This window comes from Pipistrellus kuhlii, unplaced genomic scaffold (assembly GCF_014108245.1).
Source record: "Pipistrellus kuhlii isolate mPipKuh1 unplaced genomic scaffold, mPipKuh1.p scaffold_m20_p_10, whole genome shotgun sequence".
Lineage (NCBI taxonomy): Eukaryota > Metazoa > Chordata > Mammalia > Chiroptera > Vespertilionidae > Pipistrellus > Pipistrellus kuhlii.
Window position 1 is genome coordinate 8,368,040 of NW_023425405.1, and position 12,013 is coordinate 8,380,052.

Here is a 12,013-nt window from a genome sequence, read left to right on the forward strand (position 1 = left end):
GGAACTTTAGCTCCTTTAGCTGAAGCTCCTCTGACCCCCAATACCTTTCAAAATAATCTTTCATCTTTGTATTCTTACTTAATCTACACACAGCATTTCTTCAGATTGCTGAACCCTTCCTCTTCTTCTTCTTCTTCTTCTTCTTCTTCTTCTTCTTCTTCTTCTTCTTCTTTTAAATAAATCTTTATTGTTTATATCATTACAAATGTTCCTCATTTTTCCCCCCTCCATTGCTCCCCTCCACCAGGTTCCCACCCCACCCTCTCCCTTTTCCCCACCCCCCATTGTCCTCATCCATAGGTGCACAGTTTTTGTTCAGGCTCTTCCCACACTCCATACTCCCCTTTTCTCTGAGAATCATCAGTCCACTCCCCTTCCATATCTCTGATTCTATTATATTCACCAGTTAATGTTGTTCATCAGGTTTTTTAATTCCCTTGGCTTTTAGTTTCACTTGTTGATAGTTACGTATTTGTTGATCATAATTTTTATCTATATCTTCTTCCTCTTCTTAAAGAACCCCTTTCAGCAATTCATATAATTCTGGTTTAACGGTGATGAACTCTATTTAATTTTTATTTTTTTTATTATTATTTTTTTAAATCATTTCTTTCTTTCTTTATTTATTTTTACATATTTTATTGATTTTTTTTGCCTCCCCTCCCTCCCTCCCACATATCCCCTCCCTTCCCAGAGTTTTATGTCCATTGGTTGTACTTACATGCATGTATACAAGTCCTTCGGTTGATCTATTATCTCCCCCAGATCCTCCTCCCCTCCCCGCTGTAATTTGACAATCTGCTTGTTGCTTTATTGTCTCTATATCTATCTTTTGGTTCATCAGTTTATAATGATCTTTACTATCCACAAATGAGTGGCGTCATGTGGTGTTTCTCTTTCATTGATTGGCTTATTTCACTCAGCATGATGTTCTCCAATTCCCTCCAGGTTGCTGCAAATGATGAGAATTCCTTCTTTTTTTATGGCAGCATAGTATTTCATTGTGTAGATGTACCATAGTTTTTGGATCCAATCATCTGCTGATGGGCACCTAGGCTGTTTCCAAATTCTGGCTATTGTAGATTGTGCTGCTATGAACATAGGAGTGCATATATCCTTTCTGATTGGTGTTTCTAGTTTCTTGGGATATATTCCTAGGAGTGGGATTACTGGGCCAAATGGGAGTTCCATTTTCAGTTTTTTGAGGAAACTCCACACTGTTCTCCACAGTGGTTGCACCAGTCTGCATTCCCACCAGCAGTGCACTAGGGTTCCTTTTTCTCCGCAACCTTGCCAACACTTGTCGTTTGTTGATTTGTTGATGTTGGCCATTCTGACAGGTAGAACTCTTTTAGCTTTTTTAAATTTGTGTAGCTCTTTATATGGCCTTCGATTCTGACTGATAGCTTTGCTGGGTAGAGTATTTTTGGTTGTAGGTTCTTGCTATTCATCTCCTTGAATATTTCTTGCCATTCCCATCTGGCCTGCATGGTTTCTGTTGAGAAATCACCTGACAAACATATGGGTGCTCCTTTATAGGTAACTACCTGCTTTGCTCTTGCTGCTTTTAATATTCTCTCTTTGTCTTTTGCTCTTGGGATTTTAATTATAATGTGTCTTGGTGTGGTCCTCTTTGGATTCCTTTTGTTTGGGGTTCTGTGCACTTCCTGGACTTACAAGTTTATTTCTTTCACCAGGTAGGGGAAGTTTTCTGTCACTATTTTTTTTTCCAATATGCTTTTGGTACCTTGCTCTCTTTCTTCTTCTGGGAGCCCCATAATTCTGATGTTGGTTCATTTGAAATTGTCCCAGAGACCACTCATCCAGAAGCCCTCTCATGGCTGGCCAGCCCAGCAGTGGTGGTGGGAGCCTCTCCCCTCTCCGTGGCAGCACTAAGAATGTCCAACTAATGGTTCAGGCCTGCTCCCTTGGGGACCTAAGCCATTAGTCAGACATCCCCCCAGGGCTCCCAGGCTGCCAGAGGGGAACCAGCTTAAGCCTGATTCCTTAGGGAGTGGGCCCAAGTCAGCAGGTGGACATCCTCTGAAGGATTCTCAACTGTGAGAGGGTGCAGGCTGGACTGAGGGAGACTCCCCCCGCTCTTCCAGTGCACAAATTTTTTGTGTACTGAGCCCCTAGTCTATAATAAGTGTCAACAAAAATAAAGAGAGAAAAAGAAGAAAAGAAGAAAAAAAAAGTAGCATATATTAATACTTGTTGAACAAATAAAGAACAAAGAATATAATGTCCAGGTAAAACATATGAATTATGTGGTATAAATAAATGTTTAAAAAGCAGGGGTTTTCTTTTGGACACAAAATAACATTTTATAAAACATTTCAGTCACAGTTTGAACAACTCTATTGAGGCTGTTTCAAAGGCTGTTTTCAAGTGAACATAGCTGCTCAAATAGTCCCCATTCAAAGAAATTGCAGTTAAAACGAGATAATTTAGCTCTGATGAATATGGTTTTCAACCCTGGACATGTGTTAAAGCTGTTGATATTAACAGGAGATTGCTAAATTGGTGCAATTACGTGGTCATTCTGTGAAGCACTCATAAAAAACAATGTAGGTACATTTGCTGAGAGAACATCTTTGAAAAAGCTACCAAACAAAGGATTTTCATTTTCATCTGGTCTGACATGATATTTGGGTGCCATAGGACACAGTGTTTTGGGAATCTTTTGGATTATTGGGTATACGGTTGTCCTGAATGGCTTTGCCTATAATTAGAATTTGTAAGCTCCATCTTATAAATAAATCAGCACAGATATATTTGCAGACACAGAACACTATAGTTAGCAGGCAACAGTTGGCTTCCTTTTCCTCTTGTTTATTTCTTTAACAACAGAAATATTGATAGTTATAATTCCAGGTGAACATTGAAAATGTGACAAATAGTGGTTTTACTTATCCTAGGTGCATACTTGGCCCACCATCTACATGTAGTAGTCCTACAGAGAAGTAACCTGTGCTATTTTTCTTTCTATGCTTCTCTGTGCCTCACGTGCTGATGCCTTATAACTTCATATTTGGGTTTTGAACTTTAAAGACTGTCTTGAACTTATGACCTTACTTTCTCCTGACCTTTGCACCAGGCATTTACACTTGTATTTTGTCTTTGCTCCTCAGTTCCATGTCAGGGAATTTGGCTTGGATTCATTTTATCAGCCATGTGAGAATTTTTTCAGATTGCCTACCTGCAGTACTAAACTGGCTCCTTGCAATCAAAGTTGGTTCCCCTGAGCCAAGATGCTAGAAAGATTCTGCCAAGTGGGGTGATTACGGAAACACCCGGGTAGAGCGTGGATATAAGAAGATTTTATTCAAGACTATTGCAATAAATGAGAGAGATGAAACAGACACAATACAAACTCACTACCCTAGGGACAAGGGTAGGATGATGGAATGGATGGGAAGTCACTAAGAGGGGCTTGGTTAGGTGTCATGGGTGAGTGGGAAGAAGAATGTGATTAGATAGTAAGGGCAGAGGACAAGGAGCTTGAATGGATACCAGGGTGGGGACTCTGGATAAACTGGTTGAGCGGGATTCTTTGCTAAAACTGAACTCGGCCAGCGGCCCGCAATAGGAGGAAAGGAAGGAGGAGGAGGAGTCTGACAAGGTTTTGGTTAGAGTCCTTATCAATCATAGTAGTGCATTAGCTAGAGGAAGAGTTCAGAGGTTAGAATGGGAAAGCCATGTATATAAAATTGTTTCAGGTTATTTGGACAGAAATTTGGTCAGTTTATACATTCTGATGGTGAATGAGAGGCTTTGGAAAAGTCTTGGGCTTCATTTCCTCAGTGGTCTGTCCCTGATCAAATCACTCACATTCATAAGAAACCCTAACATATGAATATACATTCTGGTATGCATGAAAGAGGTAAAAAATGTGGAAAACTTTAAATTTTTTATTGCATAGTTTAGTATTTACTTCTTTTATATAGATACAACTCCATTAGCTAGATTTTGTGAGTCTCTCTTATTTTCTACTCTTTCTCTGTCCTAGACAACATTTTTTAAAAATCATCACCCAAGCACGAGAGAGAGAGAAGAGAGAGAGAGAGAGAGAGAGAGAGAGAGAGAGATTGATTAGTTGTCTTCTGTATGTGCCCTAACTAGAGTTGGAACCCATAATCCAGGTATGTGTCCTGGCTGGGAATTGAACCTTTCATTGCATAGGACGAGGCTCAACCAACTGAGCCACTCTGGCCTGTACAACTTGATCCTTTCCTGTTTTGTTTTTTAAAAAATATATTTTATTGATTTTTTACAGAAAGGAAGGGAGAGGGATAGAGAGCTAGAAACATCGATGAGAGAGAAACATTGACCAGCTGCCTCCTGCACACCCCCTACTGGAGATGTGCCCGCAACCAATGTACTTGCCCTTGAACGGAATCAAACTTGGGACCCCTCAGTCCAAAGATCGATGCTTATCCACTGAGCCAAACCGACTTCGGATGATTCTTTCCTTTTTTATGCTGTCATTTCCAAACTAGAAAAATAGGAGACTTACTCTTATGTGTGAGTGTTTTTAATACCTAGAATCCTATCTTCCATTTTATTTCACTTTTTATCATCATTTCTAGGTTTTTAAAATGTTACGTTAGTTGCTTTGTTTCCTTAAAACACAAGTGCTAGAGCAAGAGATAAACATACTCAGCTCTTTTAGGACATGTGCAACTTAAAATGGTCCTTGGAAGCCGGAGGCGTTCTGGGGACATTGGTATGCGTGAACATGAACTTAAGACTCTTTGGTTTCCAAGGGTCCTTCAGAGCACCCTGTCCTGAAACAACAAACATCCTTCTGCTCTTGAAACTGGTTCAGAGCAGAACAGAAAAAGCAGGCCTGCGGGGGGGAAGCTTTGGAGGTGAGCCGACCATTCACTTCCCAAAACAGGGCTTCCCCCTACCTCTGCCAGGCGCTTTCATCTGGAAACCGGGTTTGGAGCCGAGCAGAAGCAAGCTCTCTCCGGTGGGATCCTTCCTTCCTGGCTTCAGACAGCACAGAGGATGGACTCTTTTGTGTTTTCCTGCTGCTTACATTTTTAGTCAGATCCGAAACCAGAGGCCTGCCCAAACGATGATGGTTGGTACACATTTCCTTTTCTCCAGCTGGGGATTCAGATCCTTATTTTCCCAGAGCAAGGTGAGACTGCTTCTGACCTTAGCGCGGGGAAAGCCCACGCAGAATAGTGTGAAAGGAACAGCGCTTCATAATGAGAAAAATAATTAGAAACATACAGTCCTTGCTGCCGCCTCTAAATGCCCTTTAATTTTTATTTATTTTTTTATTTTGGGCTCTTAAAAGCGATGGGGTTCTTTTCTGAGAGGAAGGAGGGAGGCTCTTTCGCTTCACAGATACTGCTAAAAGTTGGTAATGTGGTCTAGCGTGTCTTTCAGAAAGCTGTGTGTCCCCCACATCCCCGTTTGTGTGCCATTAATGAGGTTATTGAATGAATAGATCACATCCGCACCCACACACTGGGAGTTTGAAGGCAGTGCTAACCATCAGGAGCACGTTTCACCTCTGTTGCTATATTGGTGGAAGCAGAGTTCTCGGGGCTCCTGAAGGAAAATAATTTCCTGCAGCCAACAAGGGAGGGTGGGGTTTTGTGGGAAGCTTTATTGATGGTGTAAAATTAAGCCGCCCCACCAAAGCCCCATCTCTGCCCGTCTCGCCATGAAAGAAGACCAGTCTTGTCTTCAGCGGGGCAGGAATGAAGGCCACGGCCAAGAATTTCTGCTCCAAGTTCAAGTTCAGTCCAGTCCAGCGTCCTGCGTGTGGAGTCCCGCATGGCTGGGAGCCAGGATGCTGAAGGGCACCTGGCTGTGGAGAGCATAGGTGAGTGCACGGGCAAGAACAGGTCATGGAGCAAAACAGAACAAGAAGCGAACAAGGGAGCGCCGATGCCAGTTTGGCTCAGTGGATAGAGCGTCCACCTGTGGACTGAAAGGTCCCAGGTTCGATTCGGGTCAAGGGCATGTACCTTGGTTGTGAGCGCATCCCCAGTAGGGGGTGTGCAGGAGGCAGCTGATGGATGATTCTGATGTTTCTAACTCTCTATTCCTCTCTCTTCCTCTTTGTAAAAAATCAATAAAATATATTAAAAAAAAAAAAAGAAGTGAACAAGGGAGGAATAAGAGGGAACTGGGTTTTAACCTGAAGCTTTTTTTGTGCTCTTCTGATGGGATCCACCCCCTAGCCCATCCACTGTTCCCTGGGCTAGATTGACAGGCAAGCACCTTTCCTAAGTTACTCTGACTTCACTGCGCATGTGCCTACCACACTCTTCTCCCCACAATAATCAGCACTGGACAGGGAAGGGAAGGGTGTGAATCCCCCAGCAGGAACAATGCTGTGTGATGCTGCAGCTTCTTGGTGAAGCTGTCCAGAGGACCATGCTTATCATGTCTGGCCTTCCCTTTGCTCTCTTCCTATTATTAATATTAATAAACTAACTAATTCCGATGATCGCATTAGCTTTTAAGAATTGTCAGTCTCAACCCTGGCCGGTTTGGCTCAATGGATAGAGCGTCAGCCTGCAGAGTGAAGGGTCCCAGGTTTGATTCCAGTCAGGGCACATGCCCGGGTTGCGGGCTCGATCTCCAGGAGGGGGCGTGCAGGAGGCAGCCAATCAATGGTTCTCATTATTGATGTTCTGTCTCTCCCTCCCTCTCCCTTCCTATCTGAAAAAATAAAATAATATACATTTACATATACATATAGTCAGTTTTGAAATAGAAATAAAAATATAGAACCCAAAACCAAAGTAAAGTACTGTTTCTGCCTCCAAATAGCCATCACTGTAAAAACTCCATGTATTGAGCTGACCCACCATTTTAACAAATCCTGGCTGTCACCACCACAGATGTACATTGTTCTAGTTTAAAGATAAATCTGGGCAGCTCCCCCTTCCTCAGCTTTATGGCCCAGTGGGGAGATGTCTGTGGATAAGAAGCTAACACACGGAACCACTAATGTTTGGGGCCAGCCTATGGCAGAACACTCGGAAGACCATCCCATTTTATTTCCTTTGTAAGGTAAGAGTGCATAGGAGCAGGGATTTTCTAGTTTTGAAAGGTCATTACTTAAGTGACAATAATTGAAGGAAAGGAGGTACCACCAATATTGCAAGTAGGTATTCACTTCTTTCTTATCACAGCCTACTAGAAAGAAAAGCCTGAAGATTGGATCTAAAGCAGGAAACAAGCAAAACAAAGAATGAAAATGATGAAGGCCGGACCGGTGGGTGGGTAGAAGTCTAACAATGCAGTAAATAAGCATTTTATTAAATGCTGTGAGAATAGTAAGTCAGTAAAAGACATATTCTATCTCTGAGGACCTCTTGCATTCTAGTTGTTAGGCACTTTCTTGTGCTCCATTATGCTCTGCTTGGGGCTCTCACCCCTCCCTGGAATCTCATGTACATTCTTACGCTCCGTTATGTCCTGCTGGGGGCCCCTGCCCTTCCTGGTGACCTTCCTGTTATTCTCATTGTAGGTTTCATGATGAAGGGCTATTGGTTTCCAGTACATCACCTTACCCAGTTTCCAGCGACTGTCTACATCTGGCTCCGACCTGCACCTGGTCCCATGGGCTACTCTGACTGACCTTTATACGAGACATAAATATCCCGCTCCCCTACTCTGCCCTGCTGATGCCCTTTTGGCTTCAGCCCTACTGCTAGCAGATGTAATAATCTATACTAATAAAAGGGCAATACGCTAATACATCCAAAGATGTCCTGACTGGACATCTTTGGAAGCCTGACTTCCTTCTGGACAGTTAGGGGGTGACCAGGTTGGCAGGGGGGCAATTGGAGGGCCAGTCAGGCCATCAGGGGCACAATTGGGGGGTGACCAGACTGGCAGGGGGGCAGTTAGGGGGTGGCCAGGCTGGCAGGGGACAGTTGTGGGATGGCCAGGCCAGCAGGGAGGCCACTGAAGGGTGACCAGGCAGGCAGATGGTAGTTATGGGGTGACCAGGTCAGCAGGGGGGTAGTTGGGGGGCAATCAGGCAGGCAGGAGAGCAGTTAGGAGCCAGCAGTCCCAGATTGTAAGAGGGATGTCCAACTGCTAGTTTAGGCCCGATCTCACAGGGATCAGTCAAACTGGCAGTCAGACATCCTCCGAGGGGTCCCTGATTGGAGAGAGTGCAGGCTGGGCTGAGGGATGCTCCCCCCAACCCCATGCATAAATTTCATGCACTGGGCCTCTAGTAAGTTTATAATTCTTTACCCCTTTTGACCTTATGCGTTCCTCCTTCAGTGACCCTAATACTAGTCACTAGCACAGAACAGAAAAAGTAAAAGCACCCCATCATATCATGACCAGATGATGAAAATAATGTAATTTAGCAACGAGTTCCCTGTCCTCTAGTCAAGGGCAAACAGTCCATGTTTTGGGCTAGCACAGCCTCACAAGCAAGGGAGCAGTCACTCCTCCTGAGGGATCTCGGACAAGAGTGAGGTTTATAGGGCGTTGGAAGAGGCAACACGGAAAGGGCAGGGTTGGTGAGGGGTGGGGATTTCCTTATGCTGTTAGAGGCCCTGTTGTTTAGGGTCAGATCAGCTAGCTAAAGCAGAGCTGGGAAGCTGTGATTGCTGTAGTTAGGTTTCCTTGACGGTGAGACTATATAGCTATATAGTTTATACACATGAAATGCAGAATAAATAGGCAGTCAGACTTTTGTAGTCATTTTTATATTTTTGCTTTATGCTATTACCTTACAAAGTTCACTTTCAATTTCTCACAACTTAAAAAGAATGACTGCTTTGTAGAAACATGTCTTTCTTCCGTCATTTGCTTCACTGTATATGAGGACTCTTCCCCAGTGTCCACTGACAGCTGCTCCCAAACCCAGGAGACCCAGCTCTGTGAGGTCTTCTTCAAGAAGCTCACTCATCCTGCAGGGCTGTGAGTCTCAGAACATTCGTCACACTGGCTCATAGGACACCTAGCTTTCAGCTGCAAATAAAGAGCCTCTTCAGCTTGGACGTTGGTGGAACTATTGCACTCAAGAGTTTTGGAAGGAGGCAGCTCTGCATTTAATTCATCCGCTCTGTGCTATTATTGAGGACCGACTTTCCTTCCCTTCCCTTCCCTTCCCTTCCCTTCCCTTCCCTTCCCTTCCCTTCCCTTCCCTTCCCTTCCCTTCCCTTTCCTTCCCTTCCCTTCCCTTCCCTTCCCTTCCTTTCCCTTCCCTTCCCTTCCCTTCTCTTTTCTTTTTCTGAGAATAGTCTTTCCATTTTTTTTTTTCTTGAGAGTGAAAGGGAGGGAGGAAGAGGAACAAAAAACATCAATGTAAGAGAGATGTTTGCACCCACCCTAATCTGAGTCAGGGATCAAACCTGCAACCCAATTACATGCCCTTGACTGGGAATTGAACTGGCAACACTCTAACCACTGAACATATCGGCCAGAGCCAGAAGCATCTTTTCACCCTGTTACCCTCAGAGTATTGCCTGGGTCTAGGAACCCAATAGCTATCCACCTCTGCCTTTAAAAAACAAACAAACAAACAAACAAACCAACAAACAAATTAGCAGAATGACAATTTTATGTGCAAGAGGCTGTATGTCCAGCTTAAGAAGAAAAGTCTAAGGGACTCCTCTGGAGTGCAGCTGACATCCAAATGAGTTCTGTAAGAGCTCTGCTTAAAAAACAAAAAAAATGTCCTAAGATATTTCTTGGTACATTTTAGGGGCTTTGATGATATTACAAAAATGGTTCATGCATAGAATTAAAAATTGTTAGAACAAAGATCCTTAAAGTAAAAATTAAAAGTTATCTCCCTTCACCTACCCCCACACTCCCAATTTTCATTCTTCAGAAAGGCAAATTCTGTTACCAGTTCCTTATATCTCCTTTAAAATGATTTAAATGTCTTTTATTTATTGCACCATTTCCCTCTTAGCCTTTACTTTTCCATTACAATCACCTCATTCCATTACTCATCTCCGCATTCTGAGGTAAGTGGACTAGAAATCACTTTTAAAATTCCACAGGGAAATTGGCTCCCTTTATCAGAGAAAATATGTTCTTTTGGGGAAAGAATTCACAAAACAAGACTCCCTCTGAAGCACTAAACCATGTGGCCATGAGGCTTTTAATAATGATGCTCAGTGATGCTGCGTGCATGTGCATTTTGTGAGTGCCTCACTGTCTTCTCACCCAGATTTTCTTTTAAAAAAATATATCTTATTGATTTTTTTTTAAAGCAGAAGTGAGAGGGATAGAGAGTTAGAAACACTGATGAGAGAGAAACATCGGATCAGCTTCCTCCTGCATACTCCCCACTGGGGATGTGCCCGCAACCAAGGTACATGCCCTTGACCAGAATCAAACCTGGGACTCTTCAGTCTGCAGGCCAACACTCTATCCACTGAGCCAAACCGGTTCAGGCCCATATATTCTTTGACATTGGTAACTGTGTCAGCGAGAAGATGTGCTGGTCAGTCACAGACTTTGTAACTAGTCTGCCATCTTCAGTGGCAAGTAATATTTTATATTTTGTTTTAGTACAAAGAGTTTAAAAGATATCTTTCTACTGAGACATATAGAGCAAAATTATATATTTGTATTGATAGAGATAGAAACATCAACAATGAAATAGAATAATTGATCAGCTGACTCCTCCATGCCCCCCACTGGGGATGGAGTCCACAATCCAGCCATTTGCCCTGACTGGGAATCAAACTGTGATCTTCTAGTTCACAGGTCCAAGCTCAACCACTGAGCCAGCGGGCAAGATATCATGACTACATATGCAGAAGATTGTGGGAGAAAAACAAAACAAAACAAAAAAAAAACTAATGCATTTGAAGCTTTACAAATACTATTACTTTAAGGTAGAATTATTTTGGATTTAGTCCAAATCCTCTATTTCCAAAGAATAATAAAGATCTTATTAAATAGGAGTTATCCTGGACAATTTTATAATATCTTTTATGTTTCTCTACCCTAATTTCCCACACAATTCTCCTTTCCTCCAGAGAATATTTTATCTAGCCTTCTAGGAGCTCTCAAACTGTCTCTCCTCCCCACTATTCCACAGGTACTAGAATTTATTTACATTTTAAGTCATTTTGTTTGGTGCTATTTCATCTCTAAGTCCAAGTAGATAAGTTGTCTTTCATCCCAATTAAAGGTGTATACATCACCCTATCTAATAAAGAGGGAATATGCTAATTGACTCTCATGCTGTTGCAAAGATGTCCACACCCACAGCCAATAAAGAGGGGATATGCTAATAGAATGTCCCAAGCTCAAAGATGGCGGTACCTACAGCCAATAAGGAGGAATGTGCTAGTTGACTGCCCCACCCTCAAAAATGGCAGAGTCCACAGCCACAAGATAGAGGCACCCAGTCGACTCTGCCCCACCAGGGTGGCAGGCATGTGGCATGGCTGTGTCTGTCCCCAGGTGGGCTCAGCTGCTCTGCAAGCCTGACTCTGGAGTCCCCCAGTCCTCTCAGCCCCTCAGCTACCCAGGGCCGGCCCGAGAAACAGGCAAGCCTTGGATGGTGGCTGCCCAGCTGCCCAGGGCTCCTGAGGCTCAGGTTACCAGGGCCAGCCAAGGCTTACGCTCAGGCAGTGGCAGCAACAGAGGTGTGATGGGGCGTCACCTTTCTCTGATCGCTAGGTCACCTCCCACCCTTGAGGGTTCCCGGCCTGTGAGAGAGGGCAGGCAGGGCTGCGGGGATCCCCCCAGCCCCTGCTCCAGTGTGTGAATTTTCATGCACCAGGCCTCTATTTCTTGAATAAGTTAGAAGTTTCTGAGCCTCTTAAGTATTACTTCATAAGCTGAGAAGTAAAGTGATGTCATTTCAAAGACAATCTCACAGGTAGCATTTTAGTGAACTTTCTGATTGCTTTACAGGCAGAAGAAATTTTGGATATATTAAGTAACTTGGTAAAGAACACCAAGGGAAATGTTTTAATTAAAAAAAAAAATTTTTTTTTAAATTGATTTCAGAGAAAGGGAGAGGGAGAGAGAGAAACATTAA

The 12,013-nt window shown here is 43.3% G+C and overlaps 1 long non-coding RNA gene across 1 annotated transcript; it reads left to right on the forward strand.

Moving 5' to 3' along the window:
* The first annotated feature begins 4,652 nt into the window (after window positions 1-4,652).
* LOC123652001 lies at window positions 4,653-7,735 on the forward strand. The gene is made up of 2 exons (XR_006741020.1): window positions 4,653-4,874; window positions 7,508-7,735. It is a non-coding gene; the product is annotated as an uncharacterized LOC123652001 (long non-coding RNA).
* Window positions 7,736-12,013: the final 4,278 nt, after the last annotated feature.